We start from the raw sequence: 17,048 nt of genomic DNA on the forward strand, positions 1-17,048 counted from the left end.
CCCGAACCGAAACTCAGTCGAACCCAGCCCAACCAGCTGAGCTACAAGGTTTTTGTTAACCTTATAAGGAAAGAATTAAATTTATAGCATAGTTAAGCGATATTTTAGAAACCGAAAATAAACTTTGTAAATAAAGAGGTGCGCGGATAAGGATTCGAAGCCTAGACCCCTTGGGTTGGTTGAGAGCCGACTAACCAGCTGGGCTGCGCGTGTTTTATTACCCTAGCATGGAGAGAAATAGATTTAAGCATAGTTGGAAATCGAATTAAAACTAAGTTATAAAGGGAAGTGATTTTTCCGTGACCTAAACCTAAGCCTTTTCCTCTCTTTTTCTTTCCTCGACGGCGCGATTCTCCTCTCGGGCGAAACCGCAGCCAAGGCGAGGGTTTCCTCCTCTCGACGTCGGTGAGGCGTTTTCCGGCCGGTCTCCACCCGTGGGTGACCTTTCCGGCAAGGAAAGCTTGGGGAACACAAGGAAAAGGGAGAAACCGAAGCTCTACCGAAAACCTAGGGCGCTCCTCGTGTTGTAAGTCCAAGAACCACCGCGGTAAGTGCTTCTCACCTGCGGTAGGAGTAGCTCTCGGGGTTTTGTTTTGCATTTTTGTTGTGAAATGAACAATAGCAACCTTTTCATTCTAGCATATGGATTAGATTGCAACCCTTGCTTTAACAATTCGGTTTAAGTTTTTGGGTTAAGTTCTTTTGGCCATTTTAATGCACGGACAGAGTTTTGATGTTTTCCTTGATTGTCACAGCATGCTTTTTGGATGTTTTTACCTTACATTTCAAGCATGTCTAAGTAGCTATGCTTCTTTCCAATCATGGCATGATTAAAGAATGGTTAAGATTCAAAAATGCTTAGTTTCACAAGTTTGTCATTTGAAACCTGTTACTGCCGTGAGCTTCCTAAGACCATGTGGGTTGTTAATTCTGATTGAGTTTGTTTTGGATATATCCAGATACTTATTAGTGGCATATGGTTTTAGAATCCTGTGCATAATGTATATATGTGAGAAATACAAGCAAAGTAAGACTATGGTCACAAATTGATCTTGAATTCCAGAATTTAGAATCAAAGCACACTAAGTGCTTAAATAAATGCCAAGGCATTTTATTACAAGAAGTATTTAAAGAAGGATATAAAGAAAAGTATTTTACTTTTAAAAGGGCATGTACCGGACACAAGGTCCAAGGGATGGGCTCCAAGTTGCCCCTAGACATAAGGTCTAGAAGTGTCTTAATGGTTTTGGGATTAGCTACCTCAATTCTCATTAAGAAAGGCGCGCAAAGTGGTACAATGCCGGGCCCAAGTAAAGTTGAATATTATTTTAAAGTATAAAAGTATTAATTTGGAAACAAACAAAACAAGTTCTTTTATCTAAGTTGCAAATTCTAGCAAGTTAAATTGTTGTTTTCCTTTAGAGATGCATGATGTAGTTCTATCTGCTATTTTCATGTTGAGCATGTACTCCCTGTTTTCTTTAATGCTTATGCATTCCTTATCGGATTTTGTGAGTAGAAAGCACTTACTAAGCTTTTAGCTTATAGATACTATTTACCTCCTACTGCAGATACAGATAAGAGTAAAGGAAAAGCTAAAGTGTTATAGAGGAAGGCGACAAGGAGATGTTGGTGGTGTGTGTGTGATGCCGGATATGGAAGCTTGGGACCTTACTAGAAGAGTTTAGAAATTGTATTTGCTGGTGTTTATGTTACTGTTAGAGTAGAATTTATTTTGCATTACTAATTTCGTTATCTTCCTGTCATTTAGTTGGAATAACTGTTAAGCTGAGAACATGTTCCTTTTTCCTTATTCTGGCTTAGTTTTCAAGTTTTGTGAAGTAAGATCATATCTGATTGGAGTTTGATTTTTTTTATATAAGAAGTTCATATCTGATTTTTAGTTTGCAAACTTAGTTGGAAGTGTGAAGTGGTATGCTCAGTTGCTTTAGATTCTGTTATAGCATGAAATTTTCTGCAGTAAGATTCGTTTCCATGATCAGCAGGTTGTATTTCCGTAGATTGATTGGTTACTTCGTATTGTTGGAACATTTGCTTAGTACTGCTGAAATTTTCTTCCCATTACAATGGCAGCATGCATTACAAATTTTTCCCTTTATGTTGTTGCCTTAAAACTTAGGTATAGTGGTTTTAAAATCTCAGAACGAATCACAACATTCTTTTGATAGATATAGAAGCATGTTTTACATATGATCAGTAGCCCTTGTTTTATGGAAGGAAAACATGTGATGTTCGGATTACATCACATGCATTCTTGGTCTATGGAAGGAGTAGTAGTACATGTGATGTTCTGATATGCATTCTTGTAGGGATCGAAGCTTCACCGAAATGCATATCAGAACAGTAGCAGTTACTTGCAGTGATGTTCTGATATGTCTTGTGATCGTTATAGTTGTGTTCAATAAATGAGCAGTAGGTTTAATTGGCCTTCTTTTATTTCTGTTCAGTTGTAGAATAAAATGAATGCAAGATATTAAAGGATGTAGCAAACAGTGGAGATACTTAAGCTTCATTTGTCTATATGTTATACTTGCTCGTTGATTCACTTATTTGCATGTTTGATAAAAAAAAAATAAAGGTATCATGAAATGGTATGCTGCTATCTAGAGATATGTTCTGATATGCGATATGTTCAAATAGTTTAAAGTATCTCTAGTGTTAAAGTAAGTAGTACAAGTTATGTGTAGATAGAAGAAACAGTAGTGGTCACCCTCAGAGTAGTAAGGAGGGTGGCCGTTACAAGGAAGCATGATTAGAGATAACATAGCTAATGCTATGTGGTTAGATTACAATATTGACTAAAGAAGGGTTATTTTGATTTATTAGAAAATTATCAAAAGAATCATGATGTTATGATGTAATATATTGATTATGTGTGACTTTTATTGTACTTCTTATATGCTAGTAATGTTTGATTCAAACAATGTAATGGACCAAATATGTTTTTTGATAAATCTTAATGTTAGATGTTCATCTATTGGATTTTAATTTTTTTGTATACATGTATTTTGCTTGTCAGTCCAATATTATTATACTTGAATGTTTACAATTGTGAATAAGATTTGATTTTTTTTCCCATGTTCATGTGTGCATTTGATATAGGTGTTGATTAAGAATGGATCCATCAATTGAACAAGTCAAGAGAGATGTGATTAAGTGAATTGAAGAGATGGATAGGATTTTTATAGATGCTATGTTAGAACAACAAGTTAATGGTAATCGAATAGGTGGCACTTTCACATCTACTGCGTACAAAGATATCGTTGTCATTTATAGTGAAAAGAAATCTCATTGACGAAGGATAATTTGAAGAGCAAAATTAAAACATAGAAAAGTCATTTCAATTTATGTTATGATTTGTTTAAGAATGCAAGCGGAATTCAATGACATGCAGAAAGTAGAAGATTTGAGGTTGAGGAGGCAGTTTGGAAGTAATTTATTGATGTAAATATTAATTATAAATAATAATTCATATTTAGTCAATCATTGTATTTCTAATTGTGTTTAAAATTGTCTAGATTAATCTATCAATAAATTATTTTCATTTATTTTCTTCTAAATATTTTGGACAAATTAGGTCACTTTTGACAATGTCCTGATACATTATCTACATCACTTTTGATATATCACATTTGACAAATTCATTTTGCACGTAGATGGCAGTAGATATGTATGACATGCATCTTTATATTTCATAAAAAGTATTATGTAAAACATTGTAATGAAAAAAAAATCAATTTTTAGGAGATAGTGGAGTTAATCGAATGTAGTCCAATTTTGGAGGAATACTACAAACTCCAATTTATGTCAAGTTCTTCAGCAACATGATAGCCAAAGCCAGAACTCGACGTGCAGTTTCTGGCTTTTTGCAAGATGAAACTAGCAAATAATAATTTGACGATATGTCACAGGCACAACAAGATAACTCAGAAATCTCTTGTTTTTTTGCCTCCTCTATTACACTGATTCCTTGCCTGCTTAATTGATTTGCTTCACTCGGGCTAACAATAAATGTAGTTACTACTGTATTTCTAATAATGTTTAAACTTATCTAGGTTAATCCATCAATCAAGAAGTGGATATATACCCCTACACCTCATTATGAGAAATTGTTAGAGTTGTTTGTGTTAGGTAGAGCCCTAGAGCCAATCATTTGATGATTGTATTATGAACTTGTTGTATCATATTCTTACATAAATACAGGCATTTGTTTTTGATTATTATACTTATTTGTATTAGTGCCAAATAAACTAAGTATAATAGCGTCCTTGAGTAGAAGGTTCTTACCTATATCAATCGGTTAGTTGAACCGATAGTGAGATGATATAGGTAACACTACTCTTAATCATTCCTAGTCTAGTATTAACATTCAGGGACAATGTTAATACAATAAGACTAGCATGTAGGTTAACTCGATGACTTGATCTCACAAGTCATGGATATAGAGATATCAAGTTGACACATGGGTATGCATTGGAGAATGTATACTGAATGACCCGCCATGAGAAAGTATCATGGATCGTTATATGAGTGTCATATACTTTCTCATGTGGATATTAGTATGACTACTAGTCCTTTGACCTGAAGTCACCATGGTTCCCTACATAAGGAGTTATGTACTTTGGTTTCGTCAAACGTCACCCGTAACTGGGTGGACTATAAAGGCGATTACTGGGTATGTAACAAATTATACGGAGGAATGTGAGTGATGTAGATGAGATCTATCCCTCCTATATGACGGGAGTGACATCGATATTCTTGATAGAGTGAGACCACGAAGTGCATGGTCATGCCCAAATGAATCAATATAAGATATTGAGCTCATTTGATTTAGTGAGTCTACTTGGAGTTCAAGATTTAGATTAATTAGAGGATGACACGGTCTATGCCTCACATTGATCAATCTAGATGTCTAGGATAGAAGGACACTTGTCATATATTGTGAGGAGTCACAATTAGTAGTCACAAGGTGATGTTGGATCTCAACATTCCTGTAACTTGGGTAGTAATGATGTGTTGCTAGATACCGCTCATTACTTATGCTCCTAAATGGGTTTAGGGGCATTGCCAACGTTACAAGAACCTATAGGGTCACATACAAAGGACAATTAGATGGAGATTAGGTTCATATGATGAACCAAGAGGATTAGATTCATTTGATGAATCAAATTAGATTAAGAGTAATCCTAATTGGGCTAATTGAGTTGGACTCAAGTTGATTCATGTGTTCAATGAGTCTAATTTAGATTATAACTCATTGAATCAATTTAATTAAATGAATTAGATTCATTATATTAAATTGGCTTGAATTAAATGGTTGGATTAGATCAACCATGAGAGAGATTAAGTCAAGTTTGACTTGACTTGAGAGGAAGAGGAAGAGGAAGAGGAAGAGTCAAGTTTGACTTGACTATTTGCCACCTCATTTGTGAGTTGGCATTAGGAGGACTAATGATGATGTGGCACATCATCATAGTTGGCACATGTGTGTGCCACCTCATGGATGTTACAAGTCCTCTCTTTAATGGCCTCCACATTTAATGAAAAGGAGTTACACTCCTTAATGTGGCCGGCCACTTATGGGGTTTTGATGAGGTGAATTTCATTCAAGCATTTTGTAACTCTCATCTTCTTCCTTGATCCAATTCTTCTCTCCCTCTCCTCTCCATTGCCGAGACCTTCTTGGAGTGCTAGCACACTCTAAGGTTCTCCCTCCATCGATTTGTTCATGTGGATACTTCTAGAGGATTGTCTACTTTGACAATCTTGAGATCCGACACCTTGGACGAGCGGGATTTGCGAAAGGCGCGCATCAAGGGTAAAACTCGTACTGTAGTGTAGATCTAGAGTTTGTAAACTCGTACTCGTAGGCTTTTTGAAATTTTGTTCTTCGCACGGATCCGGTGGCGGGGGTTTCGGGGTTTCCACGACACGAAAAAGCGGTTTTCGCGGCCCGAAAGACCCAACAGTGGTATCAGAGCCATGTGCGAAGCGAGTACGAATTTAATTTGATTTTTTATGAAAAATATAGGTTCTGTAACTTTCTGTAATTTTATGGTTTTTATGGTTTTTATGGTTTTTATGGGTATTTTTCTCGTAGAAGCGAAGCACAAGTGTTTCGACACTTGTAGGCTTCGACTACCGAGAAGATTTTTCCGAATGGCAAGGTTTTGCCCCAAAACTTTTTGGGACAGCGGACTAAGGCGCTGTAGGATCGCTTAGGGACACTCGCGATGGTTAGATCGTGGGTAGGGGCGCTGCCCATGGCCCCACAAGGGGATTCGTTCCGCGATTGCGCTCGAAAAACGCTAAACGGGACCGCCGGGAATTTTTGCTAGTAAAAAAATTGTAAAAATTATAGAAAAAATTACAGAAAATTATAGAAAATACATAATTTAGAATTATGTATTATTTGTATTATTTTGTGATAGTCATGGCCCAAAAAGACCCAATCTGATTGGAAATGTGTTGTAATTCATATTACGGCTTGCGCGCCGTCATTTGTGTTGTGTGTGCTGTATACTTGATACGTGACCTGCGCGTCGTGCCTTTCTCCATTTATTCTTGTTGTAAATTAGTTTAGACTCGAATGTAACTCAAGTTTCAAAATTGTAATGTACAAAATTGGAGCGGTGGAAGGTCCACTCGAGACGGAGTTACGAGGAGAGCGCGAGCAACACAAGGTGATCAAAGGGAGGAGCTTGAGAAATTGTTGACCTTAGGTTGACCATCCGATCTTCTCATTGGCTTGAGAAGATTGTAGTAGGGCCATGACTAATCACAAATAATTTAATTAATTGCTTGTGTGTATGTGATGCATAATTAGTAATTAATTAGTGTCTAACGATTAGATTAGATCTAAATCGTGTACAAGATGCACCCTCTCGATTAGATTAGATCTCAATCGCGTCAACTCAAATGCCTACCGTGCCGTGATACCTATCACTACCTCGATCACATGTGTTGTTGAATCTGCCAAAGCAGAGCAACACATATTATCTTGGTAGGGTACGGAGGGACAATCTTGGTCCCGCCTATCAACGCATGGGTGAGTAGAGACTCAATTTGATTGAGTACAACTAGTTAAATCGAGTTTAACTGTAGGCATTCTTCCAACGGTTGGAAAGATAGGACATAAATCACATTTATATTAATTCTTGGGCATATTAGCCAAAGCTAACTCAAGTTTTAATATAACTGCGGATAATGATCCTATAAACAAGAGTTGCATAGAGATGTAATTGGTAATCATTACCTACCGATCATACTAAATCTTGGGCGTATTAGCCAAAGCTAACTCAAGGGTTAGTATGATGTGGATCTTGTCCCACATGAATTATAGAATTCAGTGGGAGCATCATTTAGTTAAAGGCCTAATTAAATGATTTAAGAGAATATGATATTTATTTTCTGCATTTTTCTGTTGTAGATTACCATGACGTCGAATACGAACTCTTTCTCCCTGCGTTCTGTCCTTGAGAAGGACAAGCTCAACAGAGCAAATTTCCTGGACTGGTACAGGAACTTGAGAATAGTTCTCACCCAAGAACGTAAACTGTACGTTCTGGAGCAGCCCATTCCAGAGGCTCCTCTTGCCACTGCCACGCGAGCTGACCGAGATGCTTACAAGAAGCATCAAGATGACGCATTAGATGTGTCATGTTTGATGCTCGCGACCATGAACTCTGAGCTACAGAAGCAACATGAGTTGATGGGAGCTTACGATATGGTTGAACATCTTCGTCAACTATATTAGGGACAAGCTAGGCACGAGAGATTCGAGATTTCAAAGGCACTGTTTCAGTGCAAGATGTCAGATGGGGCTCCCGTAGGCCCATATGTACTCAAAATGATTGGGTACATAGAAAACCTACAGAGGTTGGGATTCCCGCTTGGCCAAGAGCTGACCACTGACCTGATCTTGCAATCCTTGCCGGATAGCTATAGTCAATTCGTTCTAAATTATAACATGAACGAAATTGGCAAGCCATTGCCCGAGCTGCTTAGCATGTTAAGAACTGCTGAGCTGAATCTTAAGAAGGTTAAGCACCACTCTGTTCTGATGGTTCAGAAACACAAGGGCAAGGGCAAGCCCAAAGGCAAAGGAAAGTCCCAAGCCAAGGGCAAAGGCAAGACACTGAAGCCTAAAGGAGGGGTCGCCAAGGATGCTACCTGCTTCCACTGCGGTCAGACCGGGCATTGGAAGAGGAACTGCAAGGTGTACCTGGAAGATCTTAAGAAGAAGCGAAGTGAGACTTCCACTTCAGGTATATATGTTATAGAAGTCAATCTATCTATTTCTTCATCATGGGTATTAGATACCGGATGTGCTTCTCACATTTGTACTAATGTGCAGGCACTGAGAAATAGCAGGGCATTGGCAAAGGGCGAGGTGGACCTACGCGTAGGCAATGGAGCACGGGTTGCTGCTGTTGCTGCAGGGACTTATTTTCTATCTCTGCCCTCTGGGCTTGTATTAGAATTGGATGATTGTTGTTATGTGTCTACTTTAACTAAGAACATAATTTCAGTTTCTTGTTTGGACAAGAAAGGTTTCTCTTTTATAATAAAGGACAAATGTTGTTCTGTTTATTTAAAAAATATGTTCTATTGTAGTGCACTTCTGATGAACGGACTCTACATTCTAGACCTTGAAAGCCCTATCTATAACATAAATACCAAGAGGTTCAAGTCAAATGACATGAACCAAACCTATCTCTGGCACTGTCGCTTAGGTCATATAAATTACAAGCGCTTATCCCAGCTCCATAAGGATGGTTTACTGGACTCATTTGATTTTGAATCTTATGAGATGTGTGAGTCATGCCTACTAGGCAAGATGACCAAGACTCCCTTTAGTGGGCACAGTGAGAGAGCGACTGACTTGTTAGGTCTTATACATAGTGATGTATGTGGCCCTTTCAATGTTGCTGCTAGAGGTGGTTATAGATACTTCATCACATTTACTGATGACTTCAGTAGATATGGTTATGTGTACTTGATGACACATAAGTCTGAATCCTTTGAAAAGTTCAAAGAATTCAAGAATGAAGTACAGAACCAGCTTGGCAAGAGTATTAAGATACTTCGATCAGATCGAGGTGGAGAATACCTTAGCCGTGAGTTTCGTGACTATCTAGCTGAGTGTGGGATTCTATCCCAACTCACTCCTCCTGGAACACCACAGTGGAATAGTGTATCCGAAAGGAGAAATCGTACCCTATTAGATATGGTACGGTCTATGATGAGTCACACAGATCTTCCTATATTTCTTTGGGGCTATGCTCTAGACACGACAACTTTTATACTCAACCGAGTTCCATCCAAGGCCGTGATAAAGACACCATATAGGATATGGACTGAGAGAGATGCCCAGGTTGTTGGTGCAATATCCCTTAGGTCAAGGTTGACCTGGTTGACCAAGCTTGAGTCTTGGTTTGGATTTTGATGTTTGACAATAAGATATTGATTGCAGAAGAGTCAAGTAGGTCAAGGTTGACTGGATACTTGACTGTGAAAGTCCTGGTGAGTGAAGCCAGGCAGAATGAAAGTCCTGGTGAGTGAAGCCAGGCAGAAGGAAAACCCTGGTGAGTGAAGCCAGGTGAAAGTCCTGGTGAGTGAAGCCAGGCAGAAGGAAAACCCTGGTGAGTGAAGCCAGGTGAAAGTCCTGGTGAGTGAAGCCAGGCAAGGGAAAATCCAGATGGATCAAGGATGGTCGGACATCTGGTGTTGGGAAGTCCAAGTAAGTCAAAGGATTGACTGGATACTTGGCACGAGGAAATTCAAATGGGTGAAAGGGATTGACCAGACATCTGGTGGAAGTCCAAGTAGGTCAAGGGAGTGACCAGATACTTGGCACGAAGATAAAAGTCCAAGTGGGTCAAAGGGATTGACCGGACACTTGGTGAGGAGTCCTAGCAGGTCAAGGGAATGACTAGATGCTAGGCATGATGAACCAACAGGTTAAGGTTGACCGAATGTTGGTTTGGGAGGTTTGGGATTTGGTTTTGGGCAAATACCAAGTGCTGGATCGATCAGTGGATCGATCCAGGATCAGTGGATCGATCCAGACCTTTCTCAGCGAACAGAAAGCCTCTGGATCGATCAGTGGATCGATCCAGATGTCTCAATCGATCAGTAAATCGATTGGGACGCTGTTGCTTCGCGCGATAAGCGCTGGATCGATCCAGGTGTTTTTCCAGAGCACAGAGGCGCTCTGGATCGATCCGTGGATCGATCCAAAGCCTCCCCGATCGATTGGGAATAATCGAATCGATCGGGATCCGACCGTTGGCGTCGATAAAGGCCGCAGGCGCACGATTCCTTCGGCATCCCTTCGCAGATTCATCTCAGATCTCTCGCCAGCTTCTCCACAGCACTCACAAAGCTCAGATCGCCAGTTCTTGAAGGATCTTGGAAGGTTTCCAAGTCAAGAGGCAGATCAAAGCCAAGAAGAGAAGCTAGGGTTAGAGTTTGTACTCATTGTAAGCTTGTATTTCTTGTATCCTTTCCCTCTCTTCTTGTGTTGAGTCTTGTAGGACTTCTTCGCCCTTGGTAGTTACCATAAAGGAGAGTTTTACTTAGTGGAGGGTGTGTGTGTTGGTGTGGATCCTTGGATTAGTCACCTCTTGTGAGGTGGATACCAAGTAAACCAACCGTGTTAGCGTTGTGTGATTGTTTCTTTGTATTTCCGCTGCACATCTTCGAAGAAACAAACAACGCCGAACACCACGAAGCGCGACGAGCTATTCACCCCCCCCCTCTAGCTACTTTTGGTCCTAATAAGTGGTATCAGAGCGAGGCCGCTCTTCACCGGAATCATCGCCGGAAGGGTCAAGCATAACAAGGAAAGCTAGAGGGTAAAGAAGTTGGAGCAAATTCATTAAAAGTCAAAGAATTCAAGAAGCTCAACTTCAAGATGCAATTCCAAGATGAGCTTGGATTTGACACAAGGGTGGCTCCACCATACACATCGGCAAGCTTCGATTCTTGGAGATCAAGAATCGAAAATTTTCTTATGATGGAGATAGAGCAATGGTTTGCTCTAATGGAAGGCTTCAAAGTTCCAACAAACTCCAAGGGCAAGCCTCTCAAGAAAAGCAAATGGAGCTTGGAGCAAGTCCAAAGGTGCGAGGCAAATGACAAAGTGACCAAGTTTTTGGTCAATTTATTGCCGAGCACCATCCTTTGCAAAATTAGAAAATTTGAAGATGCAAAGGAATTATGGAGCAAATTGGCCAAGCTTCATGAAGAGATCCCCTCCACTGTACAAGAGCAAGAAGTATCCAGAGAGGGTGACTCTTTGGAGCAAGACCAAGAGGAGGACTCCAAGGTTGAGAGATGCTCAACCTCCGAAGAAGAAGTCCAAGAAGAAGCTTCATCCTCAAGGGAATGCATCGAAGGGAACAAGGAGGGAGCATACTCCTTGTTTCATATTCAAGATGATGAAGCCTCCACCTCTAGGATTGAGGGGGAGCGATCTTTGGTGACGCCGGATCAAGAAGAAGGAGAAGCCTCTACATCCGGGTCAAGAGACGAAGAGGAGGAAGAAGATTCTACCTCCACAAGTCAAGAAAAATCAAATGGATGGAAATCAAGGTCCGATCAAGAGGAAGCTTCCACCTCCGGATCCAAAGGAAAAGATGCCACCCCTACAAGCAAAGGTATAAATATTTCAATTAATAATAAAAATCATATTATATGCTTTGAATGTAGGGAACATGGGCACTACAAGAGCAAGTGCCCCAAATTGGCCAAGAAAAAGGGCCAAATGGCACAAAAAGGCAAGGAGAAGCTCAAGGAGACCATCCCCGGAACAAAGAAGAGCAAGGAGCACATTGTATGCTTCTTGTGCAACCAAAAGGGGCATTACCGAAGTCAATGCCCTAAGGGGAAGAAGGTGGTTAAGGCTCATGGAGGAAGCTCAATTCAAGGGGGAGCCTCCAAGGTAAAAAGAAAGGTAACTTTCATTGAGCCTACCCCTTTAAATTATGGTAAAAAGCATGATAGTTCTAACTTATATCATTTTAATGCTATTTACCATGAAAATAGGAAGCATGATAGCGTTAAGGAAAAACATATAGCTTTTCATGCTAAAACCACTACACCTAGGGCTAGGAATGTGGGTAAAAGTCTAGGCAAGAACTCTAAGGATTCTAGTTACAAGCCTAGAAACAAAAATGCTCATGGATCAAATTGAAAAACAAAAACTAAGGACTTAGTGATGGAAAATCAAGTCTTGAGGTCAAGACTTGACAAATTAGAAAAGACCCTAAAACGAATGGAAAATATCCTAAAAGGGCAAAACTAGCATAGCCTAGGTTTAGGAGCACAAAAGTCATCCAATGGCCATAGAGGTTTGAGATACAAACCCAAAGCTAAAAGGGATGTGCCTAGTTATCATAAGATTCCATATAGCTATGGAACAAACCCTAAGTCTAGGGGTCAAGTCAAAGATACAAGGGAAGATATCCCTAGAAGTATCTTTGCAACCAAAGTGACTAAGACTTCTAAGAAGTCTAAGAAAGTCACTAACAAGGTCACAAGGGAGGCTATCCCTAGAGCTGACCTAGAAAATGTGACCAAGGCTTCTAAGAAGCCCAACAAGGTCACTAGGAAGGTAACTAGGGAAGTTATCCCTAGTGAGTACCTAGAGCATCCAAGGAGCACCAATAGGTGTTGGGTTCCTAGGAGCATTTTCTCTACCCCATAAATGGGTTAGAGAGTGTCAACTCCGATTAGAAGGGTAGTTAACCCAACTTTGAGGAAATTGACACTCAAGGAGCATTTTCAAGGTTTTGTTAACCTTTGAAAATGAAATGAAATTATTATTTACTCCTTGAAAGAGTTAAATGTGACTAATGGTGGAAGAATTGATTTTAATCTTAAATGGCACATATTGGGAAATTTATAAGAACTACCAAGTTGGGATTTTGGTATGTTCTTAGGAAATTTAAGGCGATCCGGGCCTTAATTTAAAGGTGCTACTCTTGTGGAAAAATGAAATATGCCAACATTTGAGGGTATGCTTATTTTCAATTGGCATACATTAATTAAGGGAATTAGAAATGCCAATTTAGGCTTTGGCATTTTCTTGAAGCACTTTAGGGCAATCTAGGTTTAAGTTGTAAGTTTAGCTAAGATTTTAAGGATACTTAGATAGTTAATCTAGGTATATTTTATTTATGCTAAATCTTGTCATGATTGTTTGCCCATCATATGCCATGACATCATGTCTATTTTTGCATTCATGTTTTATTATGAAAAATCCAAAAATACCATGTCATGACATTCATACATCATGTAGTTATAGTAATCTTTCTTTTGAAAGTTATTTTATTTTGATGTATGCCATAACATTATCATGCATTAGTTTAATTCCTTGTAATTAAGGACAAATGACATTTAACAACACTTATTAACAAGTGACATCCTAGGTGGATGTCTAATATCTCTAAAGTGCCTAAATAGATATGCATGATCCCTAGTTTAGGGCAAAATCAAAATCTACATCTCACAAAGACTATAAGGTGACTTGTATGTGCTTTAGTGCACATTAGATACAAGTGAGATGTTAGGATGATGAACAAAGCTCGAGATGTTGATTTAGTGCATTCTTTTGAGTTTTTAGGTTCATCAAAACACATAGTTATGTGTTTTCCCATCATTGGGAAAGCTAATGTACAAGTCTTGTGCATTATGCCCAAGGAACATGATGGGATATTGGTTTTGAAAATGTTTTTAAAAATGCTTTTGGAAAACCATGGTGAAGGCTATCTTTTGATAGTAATCACCATTGAATAGTTAGACACAAACTTGAAGAAAACGCTAAAGTTTTAGTAAGTTTTCAAGCTTGTGTCAATCTTTGAAAAATATGATGTATTCTCATAGAAAACTATTATTCCATGATTAAGTATGCCCTAAATAATGTCTACACGAAATTTCATGATTTTTGGATTTTTGTAGAATTTTCTAGGGGTTTCTGAAGTTGACTGAAATGGAATTTCAGCAACTATCAGAGCTCCGATCGATCCATGGATCGATTGGAGTGCCTGAATCGATCCGTGGTTCAATTCAGAAGGCAAGTCTCCCGCGAGCAGAAGCTCGCTGGATCGATCAGCCGATCGATCCAGGTAGTCTGAATCGATCAGTGGATCGATTCAGAAAGGTTCAATCGATTGGAACCCAACTCCAATCGATCCAAGTTGCTGATTTTGGCTGGGAAGGCCTGATTTCAGCATCTTTGAACCTCTTTAAGTCTAGGTAACCATTCCAAACCCCTAAAATACATTTGTATACATACAAAGGGTGTTTTCATGTGAAAACAAGGATGGACTGGTTAAGGAAGGCTTCATTGAAGTTTAGGTTGAGGTTTGTTTCAAATTTTGAGTATTTGAACCTCAAAACTTCTAAATTTGGGTTTCCTAAAGGTTTAGGGATTCCAAGTCATTGTTGGTGCAATGACAGAAGTTACCACCATGTCTTTAGGGGGAGGGACTCTTTAAAGACATGAAAAATTATTTTTCATAAACCTTGAAAGGTGGTTAACTTTCTTTAAAGAAAATACTCATATGTGAGTTGTTGAACTTGAAATGGGGAGTGGATATCCTCATTATTTCAAGAGGGAACTCAAGTGGTTAGAAAATGCTCAAGGTTAAGTATTTGTCTACATTGAGGAAGGGTTAAGGATAAATAAAGGGTATGGGACCTTCATTTGGGTCATTAGACCATGTCAGTGCTCCAGAGCAAGCATTATTTGAAAATGAAGGGAATGTGCTCTTCATTATCGTGTTGGTCACAACGAGTGAAGTTGTGAACAACGATGAGCAACTCTTCAGGGGGAGAGTTTTCAACAATGGGGCATTTGTTGAAGAGTGCCCAAGATTGAGGCACGGGTTGAGGTGTGCTCAAGGATGGGTTGATGTGTGTCAATAGGGGGAGAATGTGTGGTTTAAGTTAGACCTTCATTACCTATGGGGGATGTCATAGGGGGAGAATGAAGGGAACCAACATTCATACTTTGGCATGAATGGAGTTAAGGCTATTGGATTAGCTTAACTCAGAATGGTCCAAACTTAAAGGTATTGTCAAACATCAAAAAGGGGGAGATTGTTGGTGCAATATCCCTTAGGTCAAGGTTGACCTGGTTGACCAAGCTTGAGTCTTGGTTTGGATTTCGATGTTTGACAATAAGATATTGATTGCAGAAGAGTCAAGTAGGTCAAGGTTGACTGGATACTTGACTGTGAAAGTCCTGGTGAGTGAAGCTAGGCAGAATTAAAGTCCTGGTGAGTGAAGCCAGGCAGAAGGAAAACCCTGGTGAGTGAAGCCAGGTGAAAGTCCTGGTGAGTGAAGCCAGGCAAGGGAAAATCCAGATGGATCAAGGATGGTCGGACATCTGGTGTTGGGAAGTCCAAGTAAGTCAAAGGATTGACTGGATACTTGGCACGAGGAAATTCAGATGGGTGAAAGGGATTGACCAGACATCTGGTGGAAGTCCAAGTAGGTCAAGGGAGTGACTAGATACTTGGCACGAAGATAAAAGTCCAAGTGGGTCAAAGGGATTGACCGGACACTTGGTGAGGAGTCCTGGCAGGTCAAGGGAATGACTAGATGCTAGGCATGATGAACCAACAGGTTAAGGTTGACCGGATGTTGGTTTGGGAGGTTTGGGATTTGGTTTTGGGCAAATACCAAGTGCTGGATCGATCAGTGGATCGATCCAGGATCAGTGGATCGATCCAGACCTTTCTCAGCGAACAGAAAGCCTCTGGATCGATCAGTGGATCGATCCAGATGTCTCAATCGATCAGTGAATCGATTGGGACGCTGCTGCTTCGCGCGATAAGGGCTGGATCGATCCGTGGATCGATCCAGGCGTTTTTCCAGAGCACAGAGGCGCTCTGGATCGATCCGTGGATCGATCCAAAGCCTCCCCGATCGATTGGGAATAATCGAATCGATCGGGATCCGACCGTTGGCGTCGATAAAGGCCGCAGGCGCACGATTCCTTCGGCATCCCTTCGCATATTCATCTCAGATCTCTCGCCAGCTTCTCCACAGCACTCACAAAGCTCAGATCGCCAGTTCTTGAAGGATCTTGGAAGGTTTCCAAGTCAAGAGGCAGATCAAAGCCAAGAAGAGAAGCTAGGGTTAGGGTTTGTACTCATTGTAAGCTTGTAAGCTTGTATTTCTTGTATCATTTCCCTCTCTTCTTGTGTTGAGTCTTGTAGGGCTTCTCCGCCCTTGGTAGTTACCATAAAGGAGAGTTTTACTTAGTGGAGGGTGTGTGTGTTGGTGTGGATCCTTGGATTAGTCACCTCTTGTGAGGTGGATACCAAGTAAACCAACCGTGTTAGCGTTGTGTGATTGTTTCTTTGTATTTCCGCTGCACATCTTCGAAGAAACAAACAACGCCGAACACCACGAAGCGCGACGAGCTATTCACCCCCCCCCCTCTAGCTACTTTTGGTCCTAACACAGGTGTCTTTCATGAGGATTTGAGGTTGTGAGGCTTACGTTCGACGTCAAGTCTCAGACAAATTAGGATCCAAATCCGACAAGTGCTGCTTTATTGGATATCCCAAGGAAACTAAGGGATATTACTTCTACATTCCCAGTCAGCACAAGGTAGTTGTGGCAAAGACTGGGGTCTTTCTAGAAAGGGATTTTGTTTCTAGAAAGACTAGTGGGAGTACGTTTGATCTTGAAGAAGTTCAAGATGCGGACCATAACACTAACGCCTCGATGGAAGTTGAACTGGAACCACAAAGTGTTGTGGATGATGTTGTTCCACAAGGAGTTGAGGAACAACAACCAGTTCAAGTGGGCATACCTCTTCGCAGGTCTGATAGGGTACGTCGTCAGCCTGAGATATACTCATTTCTCTTGTCTGACCATGATGACGTTGTGCTCATAGAGGATGAGCCTACCACCTATCAGGAAGCTGTGATGAGACCAGATTCCAAGAAATGGCTAGAGGCCATGAGATCCGAAATAGAATCCATGTACACCAACCAAGTATAGAC

General features: G+C 40.2%; 1 long non-coding RNA gene across 1 annotated transcript; it reads left to right on the plus strand.

Moving 5' to 3' along the window:
- The first annotated feature begins 313 nt into the window (after positions 1 to 313).
- On the plus strand, positions 314 to 1,877 carry LOC122016281. Its single transcript, XR_006121101.1, has 2 exons — positions 314 to 547; positions 1,572 to 1,877. It is a non-coding gene; the product is annotated as an uncharacterized LOC122016281 (long non-coding RNA).
- The last annotated feature ends 15,171 nt before the right edge of the window (positions 1,878 to 17,048 follow it).

The sequence above is a fragment of the Zingiber officinale genome, chromosome 8B (assembly GCF_018446385.1).
Source record: "Zingiber officinale cultivar Zhangliang chromosome 8B, Zo_v1.1, whole genome shotgun sequence".
Classification (NCBI taxonomy): Eukaryota; Viridiplantae; Streptophyta; class Magnoliopsida; order Zingiberales; family Zingiberaceae; genus Zingiber; species Zingiber officinale.